Here is a 17,407-nt window from a genome sequence, read left to right on the forward strand (position 1 = left end):
AGAAAATGGCGATCAGTCTCTGATGGCATGTAACACAGCTTTGGAGAGCCATCACGCTAAAGGCCAGGTTTGTTTGAAGTTCGCTTTGCAATGCATCAGTGGCGATGACCTAGATTTCCTATCTCTCGTTCCTCCAAGAGTGCAGAGAGAGACAGCCTCGTTTCAGCCCTTTTCCATCTTCTAACTATGTCAGCTCGCCTGTAAACATTTGGCACAGAGTCACATCGCTGCGTCTTCCCGTTTCCCCGAAGACTTTTCCTGGTGTCGGCTCTCGACTCCCCACATGTGTGTCCCCGCGGACGGAGGTGGAGGGCTGAGCAGCGGAGTTTTTTCCTAAACTGAATGGGAACGTGATAGCAAAAAAGGACTTCTTGATATAAAAGTAGAAATGTAGCACTCCTGCATGTGAAACGGCTCATCTTTCATCACTTTGAAAGTCTCCTTGAGGAAAAAAAAAAAACAACTTGTACATGTTTGTTTCTCAAGATCGTGCAAAGCAAACTCCTAAAAGAAACATGTGGAGCGATGCTGAGGAGATCTGGGTCAGCGTGTTCTTGTGTTTTAGCTACAACCACCCCGAACCCTCCTGCAGGGATGGACCATGTGAGGTCTGACCCGTGAAACACACACACACACACAGGTTAAAGCCCAGGTGCAACAATCTATTCGCTTGTCTGCATGTCCTCCAGTCTGCAGCCCCCTGCTTTCTTGATGGGTTTCACTCACCGCCGAAACTGCACCCACCGCAAGAAATGAACAAAATGCAAAAAGGAGCTTGCACCATTTGAAGCCAGCCTCGTGCCTCTGAGGTATAATGTTTATTTTGATCGTATCTAAAAGCAGGCACTAAAAAAGAAGCAGGCATTAGGCTGCCATCTTTCCCCTCGTTTCCTCGCATCCCTTCTTCCCCTCCTGTCTCCTTCCCACACAGCCACGGGGGACAGTCGTCAGTGCAGAGTACACTACAGTGGAGGCACAAGAACAACATTAAAAAACTGCTTCAGCTCAACAGCAGGCTCAACAAGCCAGAAAGAGTGTGTGCCACGTTTTTAATTATGCATGCTGCACAGCATTACATAGCCCCTGTCAGTCAGGGAAAATTGCACCTTCTTCGCGATTTTTTCCTCAAGTCTTTTGTTGGTTTCCTAGGTGACCATGTAATCTGACATCATTAGATAAGTACAGTATGCTAGCCAGAGATGCAGGTACCTCGCTCCAAAATATCCACTCCTGCCTAATTCTGTCACACCAACTGCCTCTCCTCCTGCACTAATTCTCATTAGAAAAAAACCGTATGAGCAACTCTGTCAGACATCAGGATCCCGATGAAAACAGAACGTCTCCAGAGTGGAGAGAATTAATGTTCGGGAAAAATCCTCTGCAACACTGTAGCTTTGTGTGTGGGTTTGAATTTTGGCTGGCTATTTAGCTCTTTTTCTGCTCCGCTTCTTAATATCCTCCATGTGCAATAGCAGGTGCAAATGTAAAAGAACACCAGAACATGATGGATCGCTCGGCTTCCTCACAGCGGATGAAGAGGCACTAATAATAAAAAAATATATATATATTCTGTAAAGCAATAAAGTCTGACTTTGAGTCTGTACAAGTTCCTTACACTAAACTCACACTCAGAAGTCAACGAGGGCTCAGTGGTTTCTGTTTCTCTTTTTTTTTTTCCTGTTCTGTGCTGTAGAGTAATTGCTCTAAAATCGGAGCCTGTAGCACATTTTGTTTGGATCAATTTTATACGTTAACACTTTCTCAACTCAGTCTCCGTGGGAATAACACTCTTATTGGACAATCCTGCAGTACATGATCCAAAGTTCAGTGCCAATGAGGAAGGTAGCATAAGTTGTGCAATTTAAATGTAGATGGGTGCCAGATTTTTTTCTTTTCTTCTACATATTCCGTGTAGGGTTTTGGCCAATTGTTTTCCAAACAAATTCCCTGTGGTACTAATTGGTTTACAAGGCTGTACAAAAACTACAACTTCTTCAAAGATTACTCACTATTTAATGGATCTTCAAAAGACAGATCCCAACTTAGCCTACAGCTATACATTTGAGAAAAATGGATCTTAATGATTGTTCATATGAGACGAATTCAGTTCCTACAAGTCTTCAGATGAACTGTAGTAACCTTGTAAATCAGCAGATGCAGTACATGCAGCAGGTCAGTACGCGCTTTTCTCCGCTGAGCTTTTCCTGCAAGCATGACTCCCTGATTTTAACTGTGTTACTCACAGAAGACAGACTTGCTTTAAATATGAGGATGCGCTGCTATGTGTAATCATCTATTTTTTGCTGCTGTCACAACAATACCTTTCCCCGTCCGGAGCATTTGTCTTGCTATGTGGCCGGAATATCTGGCTGGGGGCATCGGGTTCGTCTCATTCGAATTCTCTTAATTGCCTGCCACAATTATGGAAACCAGGTTTCTCGTTTACATGACCTCATGGGTACGGTTTGGCTAAGTTTAGCCAATTAAAGTCCCCCTCCGGTGAAAATCAAGTTTTGTTTTTTTTTTTACCTTGTTAATGTGTCCATATGGTGTTTCTTTTTTATACGCTAGAAGTCACATCATGAGGAAAAACAGTAGCCACTGATCATTTCCACCTTGATAATGAGAACAGTCTCAAAAGCACACATTCGGACATGCAGCGTTGCACACGTAACAAAGAAGGAATCAAACGACATGTCGTGACAATCTGAAGTTCAACTTTCACTGCTCCATCTGTAAACTGTTGGGGTTTTGGTGACGAATTAAAAAAAAAAAAAAAAAACAAACAGACAAAACAAATGAGTTTTAGTTTCATTCTGGTGCCAAATTATTCATATTTGGGATGATTACAGCAATTTGGGAACGAATATAAAACAAGTTTTTATTCAAATAGGGCTAAAAATGAGAACATTACAAGACTTCACCAACCAACTTTCATTAAAACTGTGATTTTTATGAGCTGATCTGAAAGAACGGCGTCCAAAATTTCAAAAAACCAAACAGCAATGTTTAATTTTGATTAATTATACAAACTTAGGGGGGAGAAATGGAACAATATTTAGTAAATTTTTTCCTAAATCTTGTGTTCGAGCTGTAGTGAGTGACAGATTAATGGGTATATAAAGAGACAGGACACACATTAAAGATTATTTTCACTATAAACTCTTTAAAATATGTCACTTTAACACACAGAGGGGAGTTTTTAGGGGTTTAATTGATGGCCAAATGGGGGATTTGAAGCGATTTGGGCAGGATACGAGAAAGAGTGTGGTCATGGCTAAAACAACTGAGCGTACAATGCAGACTAATGTGGATACAGAAGAGGTGACAAAATGTGAACAGTGGCTTTCCATGACAAAGCTCTGACCTTTTCTCCAAAGGATTTTTGTGGCTCTGTACCAATGGCACGCTACTTCAAACCGTACTATTAAGAGCAAATTCACTCAACCCGAAAAAAAAAGGTCACTTGTCGAGAAAATGTAAAAATAGGTCACTTTAAGGGTTTGAACAAATGAGAACAACTGTTGCCATTTAGTCCCGGTGAAGAAAATTACAGTGTAATGAAAGGAAACGCTCTATAATGGAGATGTTTCTACAAGAGTGTTTCTAAAGATTCTGAAAGACGTGTCAGATTGTGTTGAAATGGTTTGAATTGATGAATTTTTATGCACTAATTTTTGCCTTTTCTGCATCGATTTTAGGCGGAAATGACTTTTTGCAAAGTAAAACCTAAAATCCAGGCACTAGGTGGAAAATCTAAACATACTGGAAGGCAGTAAGTAGACATGATTTACTCTTCCGTGTCTCAAAATGTGCATGTAGCACCTCTTAAAATCAATATCCAATTCATATTAATTCAATAGATCGTATGTGTTTCAAAACTTTCTGTGCATCCAGTACATATCTATGTCTGATATACGGGAGGAAAAAGGCTCATGTTGGAGGTATTTCTGTGTCCATAAATCAACTTTTCCTCTTGTTTTTATTGGGGAGAACAAATGCACATGCATCCCCTGCATCCCGTCTGTTGAGGTGAAAGCTTCAAGCCTTCTCAACATATTCAAGAACATGAAACACGGCTCGTTTGCAGTGTACGTAGCATATCAACGCAATCTTTTTCTAAACTTGACTCTAGCATTTCACAGTGTCGGTGCATAAACACTGAGCGAGGGGGGAAAAAAAAAAACAAAACAAACACAACTGCTCCTCTCAGAAGCTTCCGTTGGTATCGTCATAAAAAGCCTGCACAATTCTGACCTTTTGCTTCCAAAGATGATTGTCAGGCTGAGGGAGAGATGAAACACTGTGAATGGTTTTGAAGTGCTTACTATGCTTGTGCCTGTTTGATGAAGAAGACTTTCAACATTTTGCGGGAACAGCCTTTGATAAATGAAAAAAAAAAAATAATAAAGGAAGAGAAAGCGAGGAAGAATATCTTATGGAATCAGTAATTCACAATTTAAAAAGGAGACAAATTGATTAAATAAGCAAGCGGAGACAGACGGCTTAACACTGAAGGTAAACCTGATTTAATCCACATTAATACACCTTATCCATCTGTGTATTATCGTGCATTTATATGGAAATGTCTACAGAAAGGCTCTCCGAGTTGGTACCCCTACAGTATTCATTATTGATGGAAAACCACTGCTTGTTGCTGTCACTTCACTTTAACTACCAACACAAAATCCTCAAAAGCAAAAACGAAGATTACATGAGAGGCTACGGCTCGTGTCAGGCCTTTCGGTTTTAATGGGTATCAGATTTTCGGGGCCATCCTATGGAAGATCAGGCAGAGGAACGGCACGTTTTATCTGGTCTTGATCATGACATATTTTCTGTTGAAAGATTCAGCCTCCACTGCATGAACATCATCCGACTCTGGCACTTCATGCACAAACTTAGATGAAATATTTAACTGAATGTCTCTACAGAGTTTCCTCCCCGACTTAACAAGCTACAACACCACACAGCAGTTTTTTTTTGTTGTTGTTCTTTTTTTTCCCTCCTCTTGTACAATTTGCACTGACCAGTTCAAAAGCAACAATACTCGAGACTTTGCAAAAAATGTTCTGGCTTGGAGTCCGGTCGCAGAGTTATTTTCGCCCCCTTCATCTTCAGAATGATCTGTTTTCGCGTGGCCGCTGACATTTTGACAGTTGTGGATAATAGCTATGAGCGATGCAGAATGTGCAGCTGCATCACACCTTCGGGCCTCTCTCGGGACCCTTTTATATCACCTAACCTTTGAAACACAACAGTACTGACGGATCAGTGGGAAGAATCGCGGTGGAGGATGCTTGAGCTGAATTCTTAACAACACAACCGTCCCTGCAATCTTCATTTATCTGTGTGATCTAAACGTGCTACTCTGTTACTCCTGATGTGTACAAGGAGAGGACAAAACAACAAGAAGCGATGGGTGGTTGCTAGTATGGAAGTCAATGTAGCTGTCAAGGATTGGGTTGTCTGTCTGGAATTGCTGCAAGAGCATCACAACCTACCCATCCACCACCCCGACCTCCTCCCAGAGTGTTTCTGCACCGGCCAAACCCCAAACACACATGAAGAATGAGGTCAGCTTTGGATATTTTAAGTTAAAACACACAAGCAGCTCTTATTAAATTAACTGACGGTATTACGACTAAAGGTGTAGCATCCAATACACTTTGGTCCACTAGCTATACAATCTGTATGCGCACTGTAAAAATAATAATTATAAAAACAAAATACTGTTCACTTACAGTCCTGGTTCAGTAAATGGAGAGCAAGCAAAGTAGCTCAGACCAATCCACACAACACAATTGGAGGAAAGCTTGTACTAACATGGAAAATTGCTGTAACTGTTAAACAGAACCTCCAAAAAACACTTTGCTGGGAGTTGGTAAGTGTAATATTGTGTACAATATGAAGAATAACAAAGTTGGTCTAGATTTTCAAAGCAGAAGAACAAATGGCAAAGCTTTTATAGTGAACTGAAACTCAGGAATTCTCTCTCATTCGACAAAGTTTCACAACTACAAGATTACTTTTCCATACCGTATAAGAAGTCCACCTTTCCAAAGACAAAACACCTTCTAAAGATACAAACATACATTTTCTTTTGACCCCTATTCTTAGAACTTTATGCAATCTGCACACAAACATGCTGAACTTGCTAAAAGTCACTCCACGAACATGAAGCAGTTAACCCAGAAACAAGAATGCATTAGCATAGAACGCACAAACATAATTAACATATGAACAAATGATAACAGAAGGGCTTACAATTCTGTTTATTAGCCCTATGAATCCCTACGTTTGTCCAGATGTTTTGGGGTGACTCCAGAGAACTTTTAAAACACCGCTCTCTGTTGCAGCGGATGGTTTTTGTGCAGCAGGTGAGCAAAACACCGGCAGCAGCTCATCTCCGCTCCGTTTCCAAAAGTCAATTGAGAAGCCAGTTTTAGCACTCACGGGCATAAACCGACGTCCATATTTTGTGGAAAAACAACATCGTAGTTTTGATTCCTAAACAAAATTCCTAAAAGTCTGACGGTCCCTCATGAGTCCAGCTGTGACCTTGTGCCTCCATCCTCCCCTCCCACCTAATCATGCACATTTTGTGGCTTTTTCAACCTAAAAGCTTTCACAGTTGAGTAAAGTTCAACAAGAGAATGCAGTTTTGTTGAGCAGAAATGTAATTTTGCAGTGATTTTACTGCCACTATAGATAGTTCCATTCAAACACCTACGTGACATGTCTGCAGCTCTTTTCACCAAGTGACCATTTTCCCCACTCGGCTAAATTTTGTCATATTTTTGTACCCACTGAAGTTGTGTCTGACAAATTAGGATAAGCACACTTTTCACTGCTGACTTTTATACTAACAGGAAGAAAAACGAAAGCATTGCAGATACTAATAACGCCCGTCATCTGATTCAGACAAATGTGTTCGAGAAGCACTGTACCTCCAGTGGCTGTTTCTAACCTTTGAAAAAGCTTTTAGCCGGCTCCGCTGCAATTCGTCAAAAGTTATTTTCTCCTCCTGAAATTAAACACACGTAAAATGCCGCGTGCTTCTTAAAACAGGATCTGAATCCAAAGTGCGTGCTGGCTAAGTGACACGCGACAGACAGGAGGCGTCCGTACGTCGCATGATGGACAGGGGTTGGCACTTTGCTCCCGAGGAGACGGGCAAAAAAAAAAAGAAATCGATACTCCATGAGCAGAAACAGAGTGCATTTCATACAGTAATTGGAGCCAGCTTTAATATACTGTACATGAACTCAGTCACAGCTGAGAAATGTCTTTGTTATTGATATCTTGACATCTCGGTTGCTACGTGCCCGCGACATTTTTGTTGTCATTCCGGGCTGGTATTTCATTTCAACTAATATGTTTGCTCTTTTTTTCCATCAAAACACAAGAAAATTCTTCTGGAACTTCCACAGCTACTTCTGTAAGATTAGAGGCCGTACCCTCCTGTGTGCAATTAAGTGACAGACACTAGACAATATGTGGAAGAAAGTGCAAAAAAAAAAAAAAAAGACTACAACAGAGGCCTGAATGTTTTTTGGCACAAGCTCCAAGCCTGAATGTAACATGGGCAGTGGGCCACAGACTAAAAAGAACTGAATAAGTCTCTTGTGTTGACAGTTCAGTAATGTGATGAGCGAAAAATAGCCTCATAGAATTTTCTGCAAGCGAGACACTTTTAAGCTATTAATATGGCCCCTAATTAGCCATCTTTCTCAAAATAACATCTTAAATGTTATTAGGTTCAGTGAAGATTGATCAAATACAGATTATTCCTTCTTTCCTTGGAACCCTTCAGAGAATCACAGTTTTGGGACGAGGCCAAGCCGGGCCCCACTGATCCTACTTTCAGCAGAATCTCGGACAGAGCTTTCTGAAGCTTTTGTTATCTTTATTGTCATTTTGCTGACACAATTCCCAACTCAGCACAGGTACACAGACATGGGCCCGGATTTGCGGATAGCAAAGATTCCTTACAAAGCAATACCGACTGCAGGAGTTCACGGGGGGGCGGCTCTCTAATGATTCGCAAACTTTTTTTTCTCCAAACTATTTGGAGGCATGTTTTTAATTCAAAGTTTTTAAAAAAAACAACTAATTTATCAACGCAGCTCATGACACATACATAGACACACACTCTTAGAAGCAATAACATTATTTTATAGACAACACAATTTAATTTAGGAAGAAGCAATATTTTTGATCCTCCTTAATTCAATACCGACTCTGTCATCTTCTCACACACACCCACACACACACTCTCAACACGAGTTTACTTCTTACAAGGGATTATGAGAGCAGTTAGGATAAAATTGTTTAGCTATTTTAAAACCTCCAATTGCAGCAAAACAGTTCATTTGATTTGTGAAACTCCCAGGGCGTACTGAGGGTTGTGCACATTGGATCGTACATGTGTAGCTGTAGAAGCAGTTACACGTCATGCAAAATGTATTACTTCAGAAAAGGACTGACATTTCTCCTAAAGGTCTCAAATGGTGAGAATCTGTTTATATAATGTTTTGTATGTTGGATGAACTTAGAGCGATGAAAATATGAAGACACTACAGCCATTCCTCTAAGCCTCCCTCAATTACAGACATACTTTCCAACTCCGGGTGTTGAGTATCCAGTAGTCACCAACCTGTCTGACAAACTGATCATAAACAACGGCTGTGTTTGGAACGGGCCTAAAACCAGGAGCTCAACAGCCACGATGAAATGAACTCTCCTCGCAGTATCTTGAGCTGAAAATTGAAAGACACATTCCGGGGACATGTGCGACTTTCATTAACTTGCTAAAAATGGGCACAATATGGGACTGTTAAAATAATTTCCAGCCTAAAACTAAACTAAAAATGGTGCTCTCCCTGTGGATTATCCATAAAGGTCAATGTGTCTGTGTGGAAATCTTGTCATTCGCCACAGGGATCCTTTCTTTTTTTTTTTTTTTGTTAAACTTTAATATAACCAACGTTCATTACTGCCTATACTAAAATAGATCACATAAAAAGTCACAGAACTGTTGTTTTCCAGCTATTAATATTGTTCACATGAATCTCAGTGTATAGGTGTTTTTTCTTCTTTATACTCATTTGCTAAGGGAGGAAGCGGAAGCCAAAAATAATGCTTTTTGGAAGGATTGAAAGGACGGAGACAGTGGCACCGGCCTGGCTGCTGTGATTTAGTGGACAGTGCCATGAGGCCTTTGAGCCACATGATATATTAGACAATAGTTGAATGTGAGGTTGTACTTTCAACGGGTTTTTTGCCTGAGATTGAGAGTGAAAGAGGTCTGTTTTAAAGATGTTTTATGGGTGCCATGATGAAAAATCAGTGTGTCAGCGGTGAAGTATAGCATGGAGACTGTGCCTTGGTCATTGCCTCGACAAACCTAATTGGAGGATGGCATGAGCTCCAGCTGTTGTTTGATAATATGATTAATCTGAAAAATCATAGTTTCAGACGGTTGTATTTTTGAAATACACTAAAAGTTGATTGGATCGGTGTTCACAAGAGTTAATATTTTCTCCACCTCATTAACATACATGAGGAGGGCATACTAACACTTAGATATAATGCAGGCCAGACTGCTCACTTTGACCTCGATAAAAACAAGAATCATCACCTTTCTGACACCGACAAAATCTAAAAGCAGAGCTGTTGTGTTGGATTGCAATTAGGGCTGCATGATGTACAGTTTCAGCATCTGCTATTATGCTATCATAGCATGACAGGGTTTGTGATGTGAAATAAGGTCAACAAACTCAAAAACATCATGCTTTTTCTTGTTGCCTGACGCAAACAGAAAACGTACAAGGCTCTCATTTTTAGTGACTAGTATACAGAAGAAGTCCGTCTAATAGAACATAATTTAATCTGATTTAAAAACACAGAATTGCTGCAAAAACGACACGAAGTCAGCTGTAGGGCTGCACAATCAATGGAATGTCAAAGATGATCATGATTTTTGGCTTCTCACAATTAAATAAACAAGATCAACGGCAATATTTTGCAATTGTTTGCTCTTGGAAAAAGTTCAGGTAGATATAATTGCTTGGATTCATTTGTTGGTAACTGAGTGGAGGCTACAGGCTTCTCTGTGCACAGCCACCAAGCCAGCTTCTACCACAGCCTTCATGTGAGGCCTTTAGTGAACATCTGCACATCAATAAGCAGATCGTAGTGTCTATCAAAAAGCAGGTGAACTATAAATACAGTGGTACTCAAATTGCTTTGTTTTGGGTACAACTGTACTCACAGTTTGCCTCCAGGAGACAACAAATTTAGGTGACAAATTTTATTTTAAGTCCTGTTTTGATTTGCATGAGTGGAGCGCAACATGGAAATGAAAGCAGGAAGCGTTCGTTTGTTCTAAAAAAAAAAAAAAAAAGGTTAAAATCTATAAATAATCATGATAAACAGGAAATAGCGATTTCAGTATAAATGACAATAATCATGATCGTCATTTTGGCCATAACTGTGCAGCCCTAGATTTAAAGAAAACAATGACGTTGAACAAAACGATGAGACTTTTTCAGCATTGTCCTGCAGTTGTAGGGACTACAGAAGGCATCTTAGAGTCGTTTGCTATTTCGAATACCTTTGCCAGAGTTATGTCATCTGATAAAAGTTCCAAACGGTCTGAATTTAAGTCTTCACTGTAAAAAAAAAATATATATTTTCTGTTTTCTATGCAAATACACTCCCCCTAAAAGTCACCTCAATCATTCAAGAAAGATTATTCTTTTTGAACAAAGCTATAAAAATCCTTTTTTTATTCATATCGCAGACATACACAATGCATTCCATGCAGCCTTAACTGCAATACAATGAATATATAAAATAATAAAAATTAAGCATTTTATCTCTGCCATTGCATACACCAATGTATTGAAGAATTAAACCCCAAATGCTTGCAATGGAAGTGCTAAGCTTCTCACTCCACCCTTATGACTTAATGCTAATTCTGAGCCCCACAATTACAGCTGTGCATTCCAGGTACTTAACCAGTAGCTTTACAGTAAGAAACAAGCCCACAATTAATGTTAGACGTACTGTGCATACTGCGAAAATGGCATAGAGCCAAGAGAGCAGTGGTCTACCGCTATGTTTGTCATTCGATATTTTCCAAAGCCACTGAAGCCCAATAACCAATCTGATCAGCATAAATGAGCTCTGGTAGCATCTAGGACTGTGGGCTGAATGGATAATCCAGACCAGGGACTATTTCCTACAGTGAAAAGTAGTTTGTGGGTTATGCACAGATGGCAAAAAAAAATAAAACACATAAAGCCATGGATACCACTGTAGGTACATAAGGTTTTGTGTGTGTAATTTGAAGCAACACTTAGTCTCAATCATCATCACAGCATCGACTTCCTTGTCGGATGCATCTGAGGTGTGGATCGATGTGCAGCAGCTGTTTATTGTGCACTTAAGCGGCGTGAAAGAAAACTGTGCTTTTTAAAAAGTCTCTCGTCTGTGTTTTATCATTTCTTCTTCACAGTTTAACAGCTTATTTAACATTTTTTCGTATTACAATGAGCAGCATGAAGATCGGAAGAAACGCCAATATCGTTGCTGCTGCAGCGCTTATCAATAACACTTCAGAATGCTCGATACCTTGCGAATGATTGACACGCAGCAAGTGGAGAAGCACTTTGAAGCCGACTTCAAAGCGTGAGGATTCCTCGTGGGCTCGCATGCCGCTCGTCGTCTTTACAGAAAACCTCAAGATGATCACCATCTGACACGGAAACCTCTGTCTGATAAAACCACGCACCGCCGTGTAGTACAATACCAGGAGTTCACCTGCTGTGACCTCAAGTAACAAACTGTTGTTATAATCACTCCTAAGACTAAAGGACAGAGGCTTGGCTGGAGCTCTGAAAAATGAAGAAACATTACGGAGATAATCTTGCAGATTACCGCGTTAATGGAGACTCCAGTAAAACATATTAACCTTGTGAGCTGCGTAAAAACCCTAGTCTCAAATGGATTTTATTACAGACCTCCTAAAAATGCAGTTTAATTTGCACAACCTCATATTCTAATCAGCGGAATTATTACAAATCTATGCAGATGTTCTTGCTTATTAAAACATTTTTTTTCCTTTCTCTGTAGTTTAATGTGATCTGTTCACGTGCTTCTCGTGAAGAATCTGTGTGTGAATCAAAGCAAACGGGTCAGGTCGAGGAAAATAACTGATCAATAATTCACTCTAAAGTGATGCGCTCATGCTGATGGCTTGACAGGTGACTGAGTGAGGAGGAAAACGGGGGAATTCTACATCAGAGCTGAAAATGAGAAGAACCGAGTGGGTGGGAAATCACATAGATCACAGTGGATGAAAGGTGAAACCATGGAAGATAAACAACTGATGCACAACACTCAGGATGAAATATGTCTTCTACATGCTTTATCAAAACCACCTCCTGGTATCTGACAGGTGGCACTATCTCAGTTATTACTGGAAAAAAAAATATTACTTCAAGTGTTTCCGCTGGTGCTGACAGACAGTTTGCACGCTGTAAAAAATGTCCTATTGTTTATATTTTACAGTAGGAAGTCTGACCACAACCTCGGTGATGAATTTCAGTGCCTTTTGAGACACATCGCAAAAATATATAATCCATGGCATTTTTTCTAATCTATAACTTATGTTTTATTAAAGGCAACTAAAACCACTTGGTTCAAACTTGGAGAAACTCAATGGTGACTGTTCGTAGGAAAAGTTCTCCAAATTGTTGGCAGCGTTAAATAGTTCTGACAAAACTTTCCACCATAACCACAAAGATGCCACTACTTCCAACTTTATACAATAATAAATGTTACAAAAACAAAAGTACTTTAACAGATTTGAACCATAAACTGCATATAAAAGGTTGACACAGCCACTGTGACATCACCTATGTTTGTGGATCACCATTTTGAAGCCTCAATTTTGGCATTTAGTCTTTTTTCATTTTTTTCTTTGTAAACCAAACTTCTCAAGCAAGAGGTGAATCTAAACTCTATCCCCTACCCTGCTTCACTGTCAATTTTAGCTGAAATAGTCCAAAACATTACAAAATAAACACCGTGCTCCACTGAAGGAGACTTGAAACTAACGACTGACACTATCAAATTAGCAGGAAAACGTTTACTGTGGTGACAAATCAAGTGATAAATTGCATCATATTCTTGTAGACTTCTATACGATCAGGCTTCTATTTGCAACCAGAAGAGTCGCCCCCTGCTGGCCATTTAAAAAAATGCATGTTAGAGTCACTTCGCTTCACGTTTTAGACTTCAACGCTGTATCTGTATCTTTTAGATTTGAACAAAATGTTGTTTTATTTAATGGAGCCATTCGATTCTCATCACAAGTGACTGACTGTTGCCTTGGTGACACTTGTATTTCTAAACTAACTCACGTAAAGGATCTTCAAGAGTTAAGGGACGAGAATTAAAACTTTCTCTCTCGAATGAGGAATATTCAGGGCATCGCATTTTCAAATATAAATACTCAGCCTTTTAGATTTAAACCCTTTAGATGTTTCATCGCTCTGGTAATTGGACCTGTCAAACTATCCCCGCGCAGAACGGATTCTGAAACAATAGGAACAAAAGAAGTGGAAGTGGCCTCCTTACTGTAGGTTTGCTCAAACCGAGTGTGACATTCCCCTGAGACTTTCCTGGAGCTGACACTAAAATGTCAAACACAGTGGTGGTTGTTTCGGACTTATGCGCGGCTGGGGAGAAACAAAGTCTTATTTCTGCTAACAACCTTGATGCTATTTATTCTCGCGACAGTCAGCCCGTCTCTTGCAGCTATACTGTACGGAACAATGGAGGCTGGCGATAACGAGTAAATCACAGCAATTTGGATGAGCGGAGCTGTTAGGCAGAGCACCAGAAGTTTCGTAGGGGTTGTGATTAACTACATCGCACCACGTTGAGAAGTGGGCAGCGAAACGAGGCACCGATCAGCCGTCCTACCTGGTGGTCTACCTGCTGGGATCCAAATTGATGCGCCTTGTTGTCGAAACCTGCCACAATGTCTGCTTTGCAATTGTCTTCCACTCCACAAACTGCAGTGGGAATTTGCCTAAATTGTCACAAAGTCTCGTTCACCACAAATCAGCGTGACAGTTCCTGCACGCCTTTGCAGGTGTCGCCTCGAGGCAGATTCGGTGTATTTATGTAAACTAAGTAACTGGAAATGTGTTGGTCTCTTACGCGAAATAGCTTTCTTAAAAATCTACTAGATGAGAAGCCATTTCCTGAGGTTAGTTACGCTTTTCCCCGTCTTTGTAGCCCTCTGAGAACATGCTAAATTTAATTTTGCCTTAAGTATAGGGAAACGGCAAATCTTCGAGAGCTCCTCGCAAGTTTCTTTCACTATACGGCGGCAGCGGGTAAATGGGAAAATGCCACTAAACAGAAATGGGGGAACAAATGAGAAACGGCATTCGTGAGAACTTTGGGGAGTTCAGCAGAATAACATCAGCGTCCAAGTACATTTTATTTGCTTATGGAATGATGTATGGGAGAGCTTAACTTCTCCACTTTACAAATTCTCTGACACAATTATCCGTGACAAGCTGCAAAACAGCAGCAATCAACTGTAGGTGTTTGTGAGTAAAACGCAATAAGCACAGGGGATGTTTTCCTTCTTTTTCCGTCCCCACAACCTCCATGAAGGGCAGCTCCTTTCCCCCTTCTTCCTGATATCATTCAGACAATGTCTTTGTCGGAAGTGTCCAAGGGCAAAGTGGAAATATGTGACCCTCTCTCCTCATCTTCAATGGAAGGGTTGAGCTCCAGCACTGCTGCCAGTGTCAGATGCCAGCACTGATAAAGCCAGAGGCAAGATGGCAACTGTCCACCCTGGAGCCTGCATTTTAAAACTGCTCCTGCCTGCAGCTTTCAGATGGGCACTAACTGCAAAAGAAGCCTTTAAAGTCTCCTGTTCGACGTTCTTCTTTTTTTTTCTTCTCAAAGCGTCTTAATCAATAGCTTTCAAAATGATTTTTAAAAAAAGTGCGGCGGTGTGCTAACATTTTAAGTTTTTAATTTCAGACTAACAAATTAAAGCCATTTGACGCTTCAGACTTCAACAGCAGCCCCTGTCACACATGAAACCACCCAGTAAACACCCTGAACACACCCCCCGGCCATGTTTCACGGCCTCTTCCAATCTCGAGATTGCAGATTCTTTATCTGCAAAAAACCACCTGGAACCGTGCCTTCAACAAACTGCATCACTTACATCAGAGACTATTTGATAATTCTGCCGCTGAACTGCTTAACATGTAATTTGGTGGCGGAGATAATTAGACGCAACTGCAGCTGCGAGAAAGCAATACCTTGATTTTCCAATGCGGGAACACCTGCAGGAATTTAGAGCGAGGGTGACATTCAGCCGGATTCAGCTTCCCGGTATAGAAAACGTTTCTGCGACTGTGTACGTTATTGTGTACAGTCACAGAAGCCAAATCTAATTATATCAGCGAGGTCACTGAAACACCAACGAGGCTGCGGTTTCACCTTCCGGCGCTCGTTGCTGTTTCTGCAGCTCAAACTGTTTTCCTCGAACGCTGACCTCAAAATGCACAACCTGCATTTAGACAATCTTTTCTCCCCCCCCTCTAAGTTTGAGGACTTAATAAAGCGGAAACTTCCCTCTGGCGTGGTGCCATCTGCTTTTGACACAGCCGCAATTACGCTGAAACTCGTAAGCCTGTCCCAAAGGTTCGGAAGTTAGATGTTTATGATCTGCTCGATTCTGCTGCACCGGCTTACAAAGTCGCTGTCGCTCAAACACGCAGAGCTCAATGCGATGAGCAAAAACGAACTTTTAAGTCACCCTCGGAGCCATTAGTTGTCATTATTTTAACATATAGGTCCGGTTTTGGTCCAAAGAATGTGTAATCTCTCACAAAAACCTGACCTTTTGTTTACCACGAGGCCTGTTCTTCTTCCCAAGTTAACCTCAACCGTGTCATCGAACGCCTAAAAGTCTCAGCTTTACATTAAACACATGACTAGCTATCATGTACAACCTAATTAAGCATCGTTTAACCTTTGTGCCGTTGCCGCGACGGCCTCCTCACGGAGCGAGGGTAGAGGAGTTACGGAGCAGTGTTTCAGGATGAGCCCTGTGACATTTAAATTTGTCTCCTGTTTACAGTAGTTAGCGCGCCGATGCTGCAGAGCGCCGCCGATCTCTTAATCTCCATGTGCGAGCCAACGTGTGCGGGGAGGTACAGTATTGCGTCTCCTTTGAACTCGTCGCGACGATGGCCGACCGAAGCTGTGATCTATAATTTATTCGCCGCGAGACCCGTGTGCGCGCCGGTGTGAAGAATGTGCTCGTCTCGTTTTGTGAGGACCGGTGGACCCTGGGAGTGAGGACAGCTGAGGAAAGTTTTTACTTTCTGACATCTTCAAAGTGCCGGTTGAGGGTTAAAACTTGGGTCTAGGGTCTTGCTTAGAATTAAGTTTGGGTTATGTCACAGAGCCGCCGCGCAATATACATATATATGTTTGATTGAGTGCGTTGAAAAGGAGTTTTGAAAGCTGTGCAGATTGAGAGAAATGAGAATCAAGTTAATACAGACTCGCAGTGGTGGAAGAAATATTCAGATCCAATTCTTTCAGGAAAAGCAGCGATGCAACCGTGCAAACATACACTACAAATAAACTCCTACATGAAAAACTGAAGTCGAATGTAGTTAAAGTATGCAAGCAAAAGTCCCTGTTTGGTCCATCTAACTGATATATTATTAGAAATTATGTTATTAGATTAATAGTAGTGAAGCATCAGTGTGTCATGTTACTGTTGTAGCTGCTGCAGGTGGAGCTACGACTTCATACACAGCTTTATATACAAGGACAGAAGATAAACATAAGCAATGCTTAGAAGATTAACAAGAAAAATATCCGATCCACAGCTCCCCTTATCAATTTTATGAGTTTTTTCTCTAATTTTGGATTTTTGGATTGACATTCTATCATTTAAACATCTGCACATATGTAACAATTTAAAACGTTTATACAACAAAATCCCTATTCAGCTCTAACTACGCAGTGCTTTATATAAGCAGCCAAAAAGATTGGAAACCGCTGTTTTAATCTTCAGTGTGTTCTCATATAAAATCCTCATCTTTAAAGTAATTAAGCTCAGATAAATGTGTAGGAGGAGAAAGTACAATACTTCCCTCTGGATTGTAGTGAAGCAGAAGAATAAAGTCCCATAAAATGGGAAAAAAAACTTAAGCACAAGTAACTCTGAACTGCACTTAAATACAGTTAGAGCTGCTTTCCACTACTTCAGACCCACTCCTAACTGGCAGGTAGGTATAGACAGTAATGCGCCTGCATCTGTGCTGGTGCACATCACAGC

This window comes from Stegastes partitus, unplaced genomic scaffold (assembly GCF_000690725.1).
Source record: "Stegastes partitus isolate 25-593 unplaced genomic scaffold, Stegastes_partitus-1.0.2 Scaffold630, whole genome shotgun sequence".
Classification (NCBI taxonomy): domain Eukaryota; kingdom Metazoa; phylum Chordata; class Actinopteri; family Pomacentridae; genus Stegastes; species Stegastes partitus.